Source organism: Sapajus apella, unplaced genomic scaffold (genome assembly GCF_009761245.1).
Source record: "Sapajus apella isolate SASKATOON/1434 unplaced genomic scaffold, GSC_monkey_1.0 scaffold30, whole genome shotgun sequence".
Taxonomy (NCBI): Eukaryota; Metazoa; Chordata; class Mammalia; order Primates; family Cebidae; genus Sapajus; species Sapajus apella.
Window position 1 is genome coordinate 818,324 of NW_022436970.1, and position 17,161 is coordinate 835,484.

General features: G+C 35.4%; 1 protein-coding gene across 1 annotated transcript in view; it reads left to right on the forward strand.

Moving 5' to 3' along the window:
• The first annotated feature begins 325 nt into the window (after nt 1-325).
• RAB27B (RAB27B, member RAS oncogene family) overlaps nt 326-17,161 on the forward strand; it is a 179,368-nt gene continuing 162,532 nt past the window's right edge. Inside the window, exons 1-2 of the mRNA XM_032293572.1 lie at nt 326-416; nt 549-621. The gene's annotated coding sequence lies outside the window, so the exon portion shown is untranslated. The remainder of the gene's footprint in view (nt 417-548; nt 622-17,161) is intronic.

Genomic DNA, 17,161 nt, shown 5'->3' on the forward strand with positions numbered 1-17,161 from the left:
AATTACTCTGCTTTTGAACAACTCTCTGGCTTCAATATTTTTATGAGCATCATTTATTTAACAGAAAAGATCATCTATAATCCTTTTTGGTTTCAACAGCAGTGTCTGATTAACAGTAGCAAACTCTCTACTTATCATTTTTCCCAAAACTAAATCCCACTACCCTGATGCTTAACTGGCTGACATCCCTGAAAATCTTTGGTGATGATCACTAGAAGAATCACCAAAAAGGGGAGCCTCTCTGGAGCTACCTTGTGTGCTAACCTGGCGCAGGCACTAGGACCGCCCAGGAGCCGATAGGCAGCCACGCTTTACAGCCTGTCAGAGGGACTGAGCTGCCTTTGCTGTTACACAGGAAGAGAGCAGGCAGCATCAGTATCGGCTCAGCATCCTTCCCCCTTCTGTTCGATTAGAAGGTATTTACTTGCTATTTATCACTTAGGCTTTGAATACTGTCAGTGTACCTTTAGTGTTCCTTTAGTATGATGCTCTGAAATGCTGCCTAGCACCTATTGGGTTACTATATTATTTTATGTTAATTTCCACAGCTGATCGAAGCAACAGTGCCATAAAGAAATGGGATAGATATTTCCAGAGGCTGCAGTCTGGAGGCATTTGGAGGTATGAGTACATTGGTCACAGATCTCTAATGTGCTGCCTGTATTAGTTGTGTCTCTTGACCTTCCTCCTCTTCATTGAAAGAGCCAATGTGAGATGCCATCTGTATATTTCATTCATAAAGGAAAAGCAACTAGACAGTGACAGAAACCACTAATGATGGGCCTGAAGCTCCACTTTGGAGTGGCTGTGGTTTTCTCTTCCAGCCTGTGGGTTTGCAAGAGAAGCTGCGTTTGCAACAGAGTTTGGATGGGAAAGAGATTTTGCTCAAGGCTGCAGACTGTGTGCTTGGATTCTGCTTTCTGTTTTCAAAGCTCAAAGACTGTCCTTTCTAATCATTGCCATGATGCAGTGTAGGAGTCTTTTTATGCTTGCTTTATTTCTGCAAATACTCTTATCATAGATGTGTACTGCCAGAAAGCTATTAAGCCATTTGGTGCCTCACAGTGTAAAGCCACTGAAGAGAAATCTAGTTTGCTTTTTCTTAACCATGTACCATACACTTTTCCCTGACCCAATACCACAGCTAGTAGATGGCACACAGAAACGTTAAAAAAAATGCTAATCTTAAGATTCTCTTTTCCTGTTCAAAAATAATTTTGATTATGCATGATAAGGGAATAGTTTGCTATTAGGAAACCCAAATGATTATGATTATGATTTTATGTGGGAAATGGAAAATTCTTTTTGAGTATTTTACAAATCAATTGAAGGAGCTTTTTAAGAGCCTTGGCACCAGTTTTATGCATTCAAGGCTCTTTGAAAACTTTAAAGCCTTCTCAAATTGGTAGATGTGGTTTTGACCGCATTAATTAGTTTAAACTTATATATATTATGCCAAAATGTAATAGGTAAATGTATTCATAAATGAACAAAATATTGAGTTCTGCTAGTGGTCAATTCAAGAAAAATTGTAAGAGAAACAGTACCATCAAAATTTATTTCAGGAAAGAATATATTTAACCAAGACACAATGCAAAGCATCAACATTAAAAGTGTGACTTTAATAAAAAACATTTGTTAAAGAATTTTAAAAATACTTTTTAAAAAAGTATATGTTTAATTGCCTTATATTTGATATATTGAAATACTCTAACTGTGATTTCAAAATGTTTAGGTATCCAATTTTTGAAAATGTACCTATAGTTCCTTTAAAATTCTTTATTTGGTAAACAAAAGAGGAGCAGAGGATGTAAAGGAGAAAGAGACTAAGTTTTACTTTGCTGTTTCAATTTTTTTTATATTTTGAATATTCTGATCTAATATTTGCTGTATAAGCATGCTACCTATACTTTATAAATGTAACTAAAATTATGAATGATTGTAATCATTAATTTGCATTATTCTTAGCAAATAAAATAAATATATCGAAAAACATGTTAATATTGCTATATAACATTTCTTAGGCAGAAAAAACCTTCTTTTCTAGATAGTCACTTGCTTCTGAAGGAAGTTAGGGAAATCAGATTGGGGTGGTAATAAACTTTCATTAGTTTCTGAGGCAAAAGTAATTTTTTAAACTTATTTTTGAGTCGGTGCACCTACAATTTATTTTCAAGTTTGTATATATTACATATCTTCATAAACTTTGTGTTACAAAAGTTTTCTCCTTTCTCTTTTTAAAATAATTCCTATATTCTAAGTCTATAAAGATGACTCAGTTCTTCAAATTAAAACTAGTTTTGAAAATTCCTACCCATCATATCATGATTCGCAGCCTTAAACTTCGGTTTCATGTCAGGCTCATCACTACACATGTCTTGTTAATAACTTTAAATAACTTTATTTTATGTTGAGTATAAAGATTCATTGAATTCAATTATGATGGGGGAAAAATCCCAAGAATGTAGATTTTTATTCAGAATTTGACACACTTTTCAGAACATGAACTTTGAACTTTCTTCCTGAATTTAAGTCCTAAAATTAAGTCCATGGGCTTGACCTAATCAAATGAAGACAAGTGGCATAGTGCTTAGCAGAAATTCAGAATTACTAGCAAATAAATGGACTTAAGCTAAGAAATAAAATGTAAAGGCTAAAAGGAATTTGTTGAGAGTGTGAAAGTCATGATTGTCTGGTGAGTTTGATGCCTGAGGATATCTCAAGGCCTTTAAAAGTCTTGCAGCCCAAGAGATCCAGGTGAATATCAATATTACATAGATTTACTGGGTAGTATTAAGGTAGACATTTCTAACAGATGGATTTTAACATGCCTATTTTTAGTTGAAAGAGTTCCAATAAATAGTAAATCTCATTCTATCAATTTCACCAACAGCAGTGCTTTTCCATCCAAAAAGACAGAAAATACTTGCTAACAAAAATTCTTTCATGAAGACGGTACTCAGGAAGACATTTTTAAAAGACAGCTTTTATAGTATTTCCACATAGAAAAATACAGAATTTACAGCACTAAGCCACCCAGAAGATGCTAACATAAAGGAGGAAGTATTGGCAAAATTATTCTGGCGTTTCAGTTTGCTTTTTAAAAAAATTTTTTCTGATCACCTGCATAAGTAAGAAAAGATACCTCCTAGTAGGAACCACTGAAAAATGCAATAAGTCATCCAGGGACCAATGGTAGGCCTGTGGGACACAGTGTTTACTAAATGGATTTAAAAAAAGAAATGTAGAAAAGTAACAAATGATCCTTTTTTATTTGTCATGAAAGATAATTGCAGTTCTAATATGAGTTTTTAAGAATCTGTTGGCCACACACACATGCCACAATAAATAGGAATTACATGTATTTTGAGATTTTCCCATTATGATTTCCCCTTAAATAAAAGACTTAAAGGAAAGAAAATGAGAGTAGATGTGTCATCTCGACATCAGTTATAGTTGTGTGAACTGGGAGGCACAAATTATGTATTTTGTTGGATTTTGGCAAAAGGGAAAGTTATTATTCATATAGTTTTAGAAGAATTTTTTCTCCAGAGACAATGTCTTGTGGCTTCCAGAATTGCATATTATTTATACAGAAGTAATCCTGTAGATATAGCAGAAAGCTTTTAAATATATTCAATTTTTGAGTGTAAAGGACACATATGCAATGTATTAATGGCATTTGTTGATAAACAAGTTTATCCAAAACATTGTTTTAACTTGTAGCTCCTAGCTGACACACTGTAACTGATGTGAACATGGGATACAATGAATATACCCTCACTCCTTTCCTTTTAAATATATTATTTGATAGGGAGGAAGTTAAAAACGCTAAAGAAACTTGTTGATAAATATTAATCATGATTTCACAGATGTGTAAATTGCAAATAAGATTTGCTCTTTCACATAATAATGATCACTGGAGTTTGCACATTGGAATCACTGTAAGGTTTTTTGGACACAGCATTTAATATCTTTGGATTATTTTCTTTTCATTAATACATATTTATTGATCTCTCATCGTATCCCAAGTATGAGAGTTGCAGTAGTAAACAAGACATGTCCACCTTGCACGGTTTCCATCATTTTGTGAAGGGATAGAGGCAAAAACCAAGGAATTAAATATTAACCAAATGCATTGGTATTAAAATTATGTTGTTATTACTATAACTTATTGCCAATTAAATAAAACAGCCTATACCTGATAAGTGCTAACTGGAAAATTAAAAGAGGGTACTGTGATAACGAATGGCTTTGTGGCATTTTCAGTTAGGATTGTCTGGAAGACTTCCTGAAAAAGTGATGTACCATCAGAGATCCAGGTGAAAAAGACAGCCAGATAATGAGAGGCATGGTGCTACTTCAGCAAGAGTATGGATTTAGAAGCAAACCTGCTGCAGTTTAAATCCATTCTGTGTCATTCTTAAACCCTGAAATCATGAGCATTTTACTTTATGAGCCCATTTGAGAAAATGTTACAGAGTTTTGACAAGAGACAAAATGAGATGATGTATGTTGAATGTCCATGACACTAGGGGAAAATTTAATTTCCATGATGACTTATGAGGTGCTATAACTTTATGAACTAACTCCTTTAAATACTTCATATGATAAAAAAGTATTTGACTATTTTGTCACTCCTGTGCCCCTTTCTTTAAATTTTTTTGAGAGAATTCTCATAGAGTTGAAGGAGAAAAGACTGGTACTTCCAGACAGTAGAAAGATAAAGCATTGTTCCTGAATCTTTTTAAGAGCAAGCCTCGACTAGGATCTTTGTTAGGTGCAGATGCTATTGATTTTGCTCATCTCCCCAGAAACCACCAACACGCTGGTTGATGGGTGTTGATTATGGTGCAGCTCCTCTCAGGCAATGCTGGAGTAAGATGACTACATCCAAGGAAGTTAGACATAACCCCTGGCAGGACTGTGCTTACTGGGCTCAGCCCATTGCATCCACTTCTTGGGAAGTTGAGTGAGATGCACATGGCATTTCATAGTGCACAGCACAGCAGTCAGGCTCAAGTAGAAGAAGCAACTGATAAAGATAAGTAGTCCTTTGATAAATTTGTTGATAAAGAAGGTACTTCATTGATACTTGGAGAATTCGCACCTAAAGTTGCTTGGGGTTTTTTCATTTCATAGGCATGCAGCTGTGAAATACATACCTGCATACAAACACACACATGTATTCCCCTAATCAACTGCTATACATTTTTTTTAAGTAGAAAATTGCTATGGTGTGACTTTTAAATATTTTCCTCCTATTATTCTTGACACTACAGTTATGCATAGAATCAAAATGGTTCAACAATGTTTTTCTCGTTATTTCAAAGGAAAACATCCTGGAGTCTATCAGCTACCTGTATTTGAAGCTACTTTATCAAACAAAAGTCAAAATAGAAAACTAAACTAAAATTTTTAAAATGGAAAAGCCTGGCATAGAAGAGAGGCATGGTTGAGGGGGAAAGTGTGCATAATGGGTTTGGACTTGACTAGAACAATTTCTTTCCAATCTTGTAAAAGAAAATGGAATCCCCCTGAGTGGCAGCCACAGACAAATTGACATGTTCAGACTAAAATGTGTCCTTGTTTAGAATCAGGAAAGAGCAAAGACTCTTGCTGGGGATAAAAGAAGCAGTGGGAAAGAGTCAGGCCAGGAAGTAAAATTCAAGTTTATGAGACCTTGTGCTGCCACTGTCTAAAAGCTACCTGTGGCTTTCAGGTGTCCCACCTGCATGTTATTGGAAATGTAACTTGATCTACTTAGGTTCTAGTTTCTTTATTGCTATGTATTGGGATTGGATTTTATAATAATCAACAATACAAGGTAGTTATTTTGTCATTTTCTTCAAAAATTTATTATCTATTCAACTATTATGCTTGGAACAACTCTGGAACTTATATTTATTGCAAATACAACATTAGATATCTGGAAGGAATGTGAGTTCAGGAAGCCTGCTAATCTCACATGTAATCCTGAATATAAGTAATCATGTTGAATATAAATAATAAAAAATTTTATTAAGATTGTGTAATTCTGAGAGAAACAGACAATTAGATAGAGAATTAGATAGATAGATAGATAGATGATAGATAGATAGATAGATAATAGATAAACAGACAGATAAAATCCCTAATAACACATCAACTTATAAAGACAATCTTCAAGGTATGCATCTAGCAGCTTGCATAATTATTTCTCTGCCACATTTTAATTCATAATCAATTGAGTATTTAAAACACCAAATTATTTACAACTTTGTTTTAATTATTTCAGTGTCACTACCAATTAATCTACCAGTATATGTCATAAAGCAATAAGGCAACATATCATAAAATATAAATATATTTTTTCATATAAACATTCATTTTCAAAGATGAGACTATAACCCAACTGTTGGCTGGCAGCAGAACCATGGCATAGTGACCAAAATGTGTACTCTTTAAGGAACATACTCTTATAAATTCACACTTGGTTTTTAAAATGTGATTTTAGTGGTGAGGAGTATCATGTGTGGAAATGTGGGAAATTTTTATTTACATCACAAGTTGGATGTCAAAATAAAGGTAAAACTGGCTGAGTCTTACAAAATAGTGATGACGCTGGAAAAATTTAAGAAATTTTAGAAGCATCCAAAAATTCAGCCAGGTGGAGAAAGACATGACTTAGCAACCACATATATAGAAAATTACTTAGTAGCTTGAATTCTCAGTAAACTCAATGTGAGTGGAAAATGTGATGTGGCTGCTCGAAAGGTTAACGCATGCTTAGGCTGCATTAAAGGGAACAAAGTATCTAAAACATGGGAGGTGACAGTCTAATAATTTGTATTATTGGATGGATGCCTTGGCTCATTCTTGTAATCTCAGCACTTTGGAAGCCTAGGCAAGTGGATAACTTGAGATCAGGAGTTCAAGACCAGCCTGACCAACATGGTGAAATCCTGTCCCTAATAAAAATACAAAAGTTAGCCATCTGTGGTGGTGCTCCTGAGAAGGAGAATTGCTTGAAACTGGGAGACAAAAGTTGCAGTGAGCCAAGATCACACCAATGCATTTTAGCCTGGGCAACAGAGTAAGACCCTGTCTCAAAAAAAAAAAAAAGAACTTATTACTCAGTGAGGGCTCCCCTGTGATTCTGTGTTCAGGGCTTCTAACATTAGGAGGGCTCTAGATTCATTAAAAATCATATTGAGGAGGTTTTTAAGAGGATGGAGAAGTTTCAAACGTTTTCAAAGGATGAACAGAGGATATTTTGTTTGGTGAAAAGAATGGTTAACAGTAACCTTGACTCTTACTTATGATTTGTCTTTGACAATTGACTGTGATCTCTTTAACAATTTGAATGGCTGTTACATGAAAGAAGAATGAGACTTGTACTTTAGGGCACTATAAGAGACCTTTTCTAGACCAATAGTGGAATCTCAGTGAGAGCTCAGTGGACCTCATTAGGGATGGTGACTCCTGTGGCAGAGAGGGATGTTTCATGGCAACGTGGTGCAGAGGGAAGAACATGGTTTGAGGAATCAGAGAGATCTGTAGGCAACCCTTAAGAGTGCCATTTATGACTTATCTCTGTGATCTATACTTCTTTAAAAGAAAAATGGAAAGAATGCCTTTCAAGGTTACCAGAATGATTATATAAGATAATATATGTAAAGCACTGAAAACAGTAGATATCCAGGAAATGTTAGTTCCTTTTCTTCTTCCTTTTGTCTCTGGCAGTGATTAACTTTTGAGTGAGTGCTGACATTTTAAGGTGAGTATACTAAGGATTCAAGTTTCCAAACAGTGATTGAACTACATGACTTTAACATACCTTACTTGCCTTATTGAAATTCCATGTAAAAATACAATACTGGATTTATTTATAGGAGTTGTGTATGTTCTTTGAAAGATAATGTTTGTAGCCTGTATTTGTCCATTCGCATGCTGCTATAAAGAACCGCCCGAGACTGATAGTTTATAAAGGAAAGAAGTTGAATTTCCTCACAGTTCAGCATGGCTTGGGAGGCCTTAGGAAATTTACAATCATAGCAGAGGGTACCTCTTCACAGGGCAGCAGGAGAGAGAATGAGTGCCTAGCAAAGAGGGAAGCACCTTATAAAACTATTAGATCTTGTGAGAACTAACTCACCATCCTGAGAACAGGATGCGGGAAACCAACCCCATGATTCAATTATCTCCACCTGGTCTCTCCCATGACATGTGGGGATTATGGGAATTACAATTTAAGATGAGATTTGGGTGGGGACACAGCCAAACCCTATCATAGTGTATGCAATGTGTTCATAAACACTAGCTTATAGAAAATTTAAAGAACTCTTTGGAATCTAACTTGTTATGGAAATAATTGATGAATCTGCTGCATAATAAAGTGAAAGAAGACAGCTCCAATATATTGATACTTTGTGACAGGTCAGCTATGAAACCTGCAGATGACCTGAAAGTTAGACCAGAACTAATTTAAAACATTTCATTCTACACGAAACAGCCGGTATTTTCATTAAGCATGGCCCAATATACTAGAAATTTACTTTTTAATGTTAAGTTGAATAATAATTCAGGTAAGACTCTAGGCCCACTCTTTCCCCCAAGTTACTCAATAGCCTATCATATTTTAAATAAAATCTCAGTATCAGAAATCTGAGAGTTGCAAACTATATTTAGCATTTAAATTATCTAGGTGATATTGTGGTCATCATTAAGCTGATGACCACAACATTAAGAAAAGGTGGTTGACTGAAATGAATTTTTAATATCACATGAAGTATGACACCATTTTTGCTGATTTTCAGGGTTCCCAAAAATTCGTTGTGTTTAGCAGTAAGATTTTCCCCACAGCCTGCCTTTTAAACTAGCCTGCATTATGAACATCTATCACACAGACTAAACCACTGTCTCTGCTGTTTACTAATATTCAGCAGAGTTGCTTTCAAATGGTTTCATACACACACACACACACACACACACACACACACACGCACGCATGCAGACGCGTGCCATCCGTTAGGGAGTGGATTTCTAACTTCACAGACGATTAACAATAAACACACAAAAAGTCCATTTTACGCATATTTTGAAGGGCACATAGATTTAATTCTACAGTAATAATACTTGAGGAAATATTGTTTTAAGTTCTTATAAGTTCTACAATTTTCTTTATATAAACAATTCTACCTTCAAATTGTGAATCAGCATCATTAATTTTACAGTAATTTCATTCGTTCTGTAAGGGCAATTCTACCTTTTCAAGCATTATATTGCCAGTTTTGAAATACACCTGTTTTGTAAAGAATATCTAGACTGCTAATGGGTTTTGCCTTTTGGCAAGGATACAGCAGAATAAATAATAACTAAAAATCCGTGTTGGCCTGTTGTCTTCATTGTTATATCAAAATAAGATTTTATTTTTTAAAAAAACAGTTTCTATGTTTTTTTTAACACCGAGTTTTACTCTTGTTGCCCCGGCTGGAGTGCAACCTCCAGAGTTTAAGCATTATCCTACCTCAGCCGCCCAAGTAGCTGGGATTACAGGCGTGTGCCACCATGCCCTCCTAATTTTTAGTAGAATTTCACCATGTTGGCCAGGCTGATCTCGAACTCCTGAACTCAGCCTCCCAAAATGCTGTGATTACATGTGTAAGTCACAGCACCCAGCTCAGAGTTTCTATTTTTTTTTTTAATCTAAATTTGTTAAATACTAATTGACACAGAAAGGTAGAGTGTCAGATGTATAAAGTAAAAAGTGAAATGTAAGTCTAAGACACAGAAAATTTTGGAAAGCTAACTTTGATTTCAAATTCAACTTCATAAATATGATTTGGGATTTTCTTAGTGGGTGAATAAGGGGAGGTAGGTAAGGTCCATTCTCTTACTTTCAAGAGCTTCGGTTCTGGTAGTGGGATGCCTTGGAGGCAGATAGCAAAAGTGTATGCATTAAAACAAATGTGTGTAAAGGATTTGTTAGGCAAAAAACTAAATATTTATGTGTAAGTCCTTAATATTAAACAAAGATATTTGTATATTGTTTAAAAGAAATTTAGATTTGTCTTTTAGATATAATAAAATACATAACTATAAATTAATTTTTTTCCTTTTAATATAATCAGGAAAATCCACTGCATTTAGCAACAGCATATCTTCGGATAAAATTGTTTACAGTTAAATATCTTGTTTCAGCACCAGTGAGAAAATACACATTATTATGCTACCATTTAAAATTCTAGTGCTCCTTTATTTTATATGGTGTTTTGTTTCATGTGTAGAATATTAAAATCACCTTAACAGCTAGCCAGTGAAATAATCACATTCCACACTATAGCTCCCTGACTACAGCTGAACACTCTGCACAAAATATGGCAACTTTGAAGGTCTCTGAAAGGACTCTGCAAAGTAGATAAGAACAAGGAGACTCATAGGAAAGCCAGAAATACAGTGAGGCCTGAGCATTTCCTGGGGCTTTTATTATATTGTACATATCCCAACAGGCTCCAGATCAGTCTAAACTGCAGAGCTTTGAATAGAAACACAGCAAAGAAAACTCCAGAAAAGCTTACTTCCTCTGGCCAGAAGATGGGAGTGGGGTAGGGGTGGGGAGGCTACAGAAAAGCCTTTAGACTGTTTTTGGACCTCTCCGTCCAAGTATCAGCAAAGAACTAGCAGCCCTCCCCTCCCTAGTATGGGGGTGGCAGTGGGGAATGGCATCCTCAGTGGGGTGAAGTTTTTGTTATTTTTTACTCTTGCCCCTCTCAGCTGGATAGACAATCTCAGACCCTGAGGTATGGAGCCTGTGGTAACTATCCATCCAGAATCCTCTGTCTAGCAAAATGAGATCTCTCAGAAATAGAGGCAAATTGAGAAAACTATCAAGCAAAAGCAAAACAAATTCATCCTAGTAGTTTTACTCTAAAGGAAATACTAATGGAAGTTCTTTGCATGGAAGGGAAATGATTAAAATGGGAAACCAGGTGGGTGTGGTGGCTCCTGCCTGTAATCCCAGCACGTAGGGAGGCCGAGGCTGGCTGAGCACTTGAGATCAGGAGACTAGCCTGGCCAACATGGCAAAACCCTGTCTCTACCAAAAATACAAAAAATGACGCAGTCATGGTGGTGCACGCCTGTAATTCCAGCTACTTGGGAGGCTGAGGCAGGAGAGTCCCTTGAACCAGGGAGATGGAGATTGCCATGAGCTGAGATCACACCACTGCACTGCGGCCTGGGAAGTCAGAGGAAGACTTTGTCTCAAAACAAAACAAACAAACAAACAAAAAGGAAACCTGCCTACAAAGTCAGGAATTTTTCTTTAAAAACTAGTAGAAACCTTAAATGTTTGAGTAAACAACATGGGCTATTTTTCACCTCTTATATTCATGATAACATATGTGACTGTTAAAATGCTTTTTGCATAGGCTATGCCATAGACTGATGTAGCTACCTATGAAAACTATATCGTCAAGGAGACAGTCTACAGGGACTTATATGTTTCTATTTATTAGTGCTATTTGGAATACAAAAATATTGTTGCAAGGAGATTCGGGAAACTAAAAGGGAAACTTATATATAAGGAGTCTAGGAATAAGTTTAAATATTTACCCAGTTAGAATTCTGAGATAAGAGACCACGGAGAAAAGGAGAGGAATGATATTCTAAGGGTTAATGACCAAGAGTTTTCCTAAAAAAGGCCAGAAGTAAGATACTAAGCACACTTAACCGCAAGAAGGGCAGATAGAAAGGAGCCTACGTGCTCAATAAATATATTAGAGTTAGATGAGGGAACACCAATGACAAGAGAAAATTTGCATAAATTTAAAAGCAAGGTGGAATTAAATTACTAGGAAACAATAGCATGGAAAATGGGGCAATCATCTGATTTATAGCATTCTAAAATACTTTGTATTGCTTAAGAGGAGGTTAATTCTGTTAGTGTCAGACTTCCTTAAGTCAAGTATAAGTGTTATAAATTTGTTGAAAAGGAGTAAGAGGGAATTTTTAAAGCCTGATTAACCCATAGAAAGCAGGCAAGTAGAATAGTAAAAACAAGCAAAGCAACAACAAAAACAGTAAACAGCACAAAATAAATCCACCATCAGAGAACATGATACAGCTAGTGTTCAACTTGCGACTACGATTGGTTCCGACAGACCGGTGGTAACATGATTTGGTCGTAAGTTGAGCAGGCTATACGTACAGTACTGTGAAATGATGTTATAAAAATCTTTAAGTCATATTTTATCATAATTTTCTTTCATTATTGTTATATATCATAATTTTCTTTGTTCATTTTATGCCATTTGTATCATCTCTACACCATTTTGTTTCTTATTTTTATATTCGTCAGGTTTAAGTAAAACACTGCATTACCAGTACAACTGGTTTAATATTTGCAAAACATACAAAATTACAAAATACATGTGTAAAAAATACCATAAGAAACATTTTCCCAATTGCAAAACATATCAAAATATATAAACATGTACGAAACATTTTATTGGCCGCTGGTGCTTGGCTGCAGATCGTTGATGTCGTCATCTGAGGCAGCAGTTGGGGTTACCGGAGTTGGTTTTTTCATAAACATGGTGAGCTTTGTCTGAATGTATGTTTCTTTTTTTCTTCATAAATTTCACAATATGGATGAAACACATCGTGCGCCATCTGTTCAATCCTTGCAAATCGTTCGATGTTTGAGTCCATTGCTTCGAAATATATAAGAAGTTTATTGGGAGGGGTTTGATGAAAGATATCCAAAACACAAAACACAAATTGCTGTACCGAGTCTGGGATAACAGTTGAAATGGTGCACGCGGAGATGGTAGTGCTGCCGGAAGCTGGTCCGCACTGTCGTAAGCCCAGCTGGGCAACGTTTGCGCTGCCAGACACGGAGCAGTTGTGGCTAGCGATTGTGGTCGTAAAGTCGAATGGTCGTAAGTTGCATAGGTCGTAAGTCGATCAATACCTGTACTATAAATGAATTCATCTAATCACTTTAGATTTTTAAAACTTAATCCCACCTACGGGCTTCTTAAAAGAGATATTCTTAAGACAAAAGGAAAAAAAAATGTTGAAAGTTAAGACCAGGCTCACATTGAGAGTGTTCACTTAATGCCTTTTGCCTTAAATGACTCTCGAAGAGTTCTAACTTACTGAAGACTCTTTTTCTCCATTTGGTATAATTCACTAAGGAAAGATGCAGTAAGAAGTGATAATTTGGGTTTTTTTTAGGTAAAGTCATGCTCATCTGTTTACTTGGTGTAATATTTTCTGATCAGTGAATATCTTAAAAAACTAATTTATATAGTCATAATTCAAATTGTATATTGTGTTTGGGTAAACCCAAAACAGTAGTGAAGAGGTTATATCTTTTAAGACGTTTTAGTCTGTCACGTACATCACTTGTTTCCATAGATTTAGGAAGTGCTTTTGTATTTAGTCTTTATTTTGCCCGGAAGATGTTATCTGGACTTATGACCATGTTCAGGTGCATTTGGAATGAAAGATTAACCATAAGCTCTGAAAAGTTGAAAAACAGGTGCTGACATAAGACTGCACCTTCCAACAAATGCACGGTTCTCCAACAATGTCCTCTCATTAGCAAGTCTTCCTCACCAGACAAGTACAATAAATCTTCATCATGCTATAGTTATGTGCATGCTGCATTTATTTCTTTTTAATTTATTTTAAATTACATATATGATATGGTTTGGACGTGTGTCCCCTCCAAATCTCATGTTGAATGTAACCTTCAATGTTGGAGGTGGGGCCTGGTGAAGGTTGTTGGGTCACAGGGGTTGATACCTCAGGAGTGGGTTGGTGCTCTGCCTGTGGTTTTGAGTTCACATGAGAGCTAGTGTTTATGGAGCCTGGCTCCACCTCTCTCTCACTCCCTCTCTTACCATGTAATGTGCTGGCCCCCCTTCACCTTCTGCCATGAGTAAAAGCTTCCTGAGCCCTCACCAGAAGCAGATGCCAGCACCATGCTTCCTATACATCCTGCACAACCATGAGTCAAAATAAGCCACTTTTCTTTATAAATTACCCAGTCTCAGATATTCCTTATAGCAATGTAAGAACATATTAACATGCTCTATAACTTTGTTTATATTGTTATTATTTTTCTATCTGTGAAAGCTTTTGAGAATCTTAGATTAGGATAAACACATTGTCATTTTTGCTACTGAAATAATAGTCATATGTATTTTTTCATTTGAGATTATTTAATTTGGAAATAAGGATTTTAGGAATAAATTAATGTCACTATAACAAGGGATTGGTATAATACACAAATGTCTAACAAGCAGATATGAAATGAAGGCTGGAATAGCAGTAATCCCAGTAGGGAAATAAATGATAAAGCAGAAAAAAATTAGAATTTAAAGGGATTGTGAAATGATAAAAAGTTATAGTTCACTAGTTCAATATATACTGAACCTGTGAGTACCTAATGATTAACCTAAAATGTACTAACAATATATAGAGCCAGAAAAATGAACAAATCCACAATCATAGTGAGAGATTTGACCAAAGTCCTTTCAGAAACTGGGCAAAAATTCCTAAGAATGTACAAAGTTTGAACAATACAATTTAAATCTCAATCTAATGGATGAATACGAAATCTGCAATCAATGAAGTTATTCTAAGTATACATAAACATTCTTTTTAATGCATAAACATTTACAAAAATGTAGTAGGTTCTAACAAAAAGAAAGCCTCAACAATGACACAGATCAATGTCATACAATCAACATCTTTTACTCGCAATATTAAAAAATTATTTTGTAAGCTATTTTAATATAATATTAGGATATAGAAATCTTTATGACCCTTAACAGACCATTCCAGTTTCTTTTCTTGATAAGTTTTAGTTGTTTGAAATTTTCCATTTGACTAAATTTAAATTAGATCAAAATTTCATTTCAGATCTTTAGCAACTTTGTTGTCAGTCTAAAAAACGTGGGAAGACATACTGAGTACTGTGTAAGCTCTCTGATAAACAATGACCCTATTTTATGTCTTGGCAAGAAGAAAACTCTAGGAAAGACATAAATCTTGTCTCATTTTATGTGCAAATCAAAAGTTATCTATCTAAAGAACAAATGGCTCAACAAAAGAGTGATTGCTCCTGGCAAAGTAATCATTTAAATGGTACTCTTTCATTTAGAATAGATCATGGTAGTTGTTATTACAATAAAAAGATTTAGTGTATTCCAGATCTGTTTGAGTTCTTTTCAGAATGTTCAAGTTTATTTCTTTCAATAGTATTCTGTCTCTGTTAATGTATTCAAACTTTTCAGTTTTAGGATATTTAGAGTGACGTTTGAAAGAGACATTTGAAATCTTGGCCAACACCCCCAGTTTACAAATGACAGTTCCAAGTGGCCAGGTGCAGAGTCGAGTGTCATGAAACATCATTTCTGGAAGCAGAAGTTGTGGCTTATGATTCTCAACCAGATATTATTGTACCAGAATATAGTTTTGTTAAAATATCGTTTTAAAAGAAAAAATTATAACTCTCAGGAAATATATAATCAAGATGTGTAAAAGATTTTCTTTAACTTATTAGTTAATAAAGAATATCAGTAAGATATAATGACCAGTTCAGAGCACATTTAAGAAATTAGATATTAATAATCAATTTTAAAAACAAATATAAGATTGCTGAATTAAAAATAAAAGGTATTGAGATTTTCTGTTCCACCAGACAAATTATTTATATTTCTGCAAGATAAACAAATAACTTCACCAAATCTGGGACTTTTAATCAATAGTGATTGATACGAACAAAATCCCTTCCCTTAGACAATCCTAAGTGGCCATTTCCCCCATGTGTTGTTAAGATAACTTTCTGCTCATCTTTTACCTTATTTCCATCGTTTAGATTAGGTCAATTAACTAGACCTACATGTCAAATTCATTTCATTTCATTTTGTAAATGAAATATTTTTACTTTTATTTTTTTTTAGAGATGGGGTCTTGCTCTGTTACCCAGGCTGGAGTATGGTGGCATGATCATAGTTCACTGTAACTAAAACTCATGGGCTCAAGCAATCCTTCTGCCTCAGCTTCCCAAGCAGCTGGGACTACAAATACACACCACCATGCCTGGCTAATTTTTAAAACTCTTTTGTAGAAATGGGGTCTTGCTATGTTGCATAGGCTGGTTTTGAACTCCTCAGCTCAAGAGATCCTCCTGCCTCTCCCTCTCAAAGCACTGGGATTACAGGCATGAGCCACCATGCCCAGTTGTAAATGAAGTCTTTTTAGAGCCCAGGTTTAATTTGATTATTTCCAGGGGTGCATCAATATCATTAATTAATCGTACAGTTCTCCTTGAGTTTGTTCTGCCAATATAGTGCTCTACAATATTGAGCAACCACTAAGGCCACAAAATTCACTTGTCTAGGAATTTTCAGAAGGAACTTGGGCTAGGCTCTTGATCTCTCTTGCTCTTCTTTTTTAGTGCTAGGAAAACAACCCCAAAACATTCCCTCCATTAGACTTTGCTTGTAGTACCTATAAATTTAGGTGAAATCTTCCTTTATAGAGCTGCCCCCCCTACCCCGCCCAAATTTGCTAAGCTCCTTAGCCTTCCAGAAGTTTACTTCTTTCCTATTCTCTGTGCTAGAACTCTAGAAGCAGGTCCTGAATCAACTCACATATGTTCCTTAATGGCGAGTTGCCATACTTGATTAAGTATGAGTCTTTCTCAAATATGAAACTCCAAGTGTAGATTAGATTGCTACAATGATTTATGCAGTTATGCTCTGGTAAAAATAGGCACAGATTCTTGTCAATCCTCTGCAAATAGCTTATTATCTTGGAAAGTAAGAATACTCTAAAAATATTTGCTTCCAAATTCTGAGTGGGTCAGTGACACTTAGATACCATTTAGAACATTTAAGTTTACAATAGCATAATCTGCTAAGGAAAGGGTTAAAGATAGCTGAAGAAGAAAGATAAAATGTTTTCCTATATGCTTACTAAAAGTAGAAAATTAAAACAATGCCAGCCGTATTCCAGACAAATAATCACAATTAAATTTTCCTCATGAGCTCATTTAGTCCTGGTGATTAATTTTTCTTGCCCTGGATCTGAGGTCAGCAGTCTGCTTTCATGTAAAATGCCTGCTTCTGGACTGAAAGGAGCCTAGGAGATCGTGACTCAC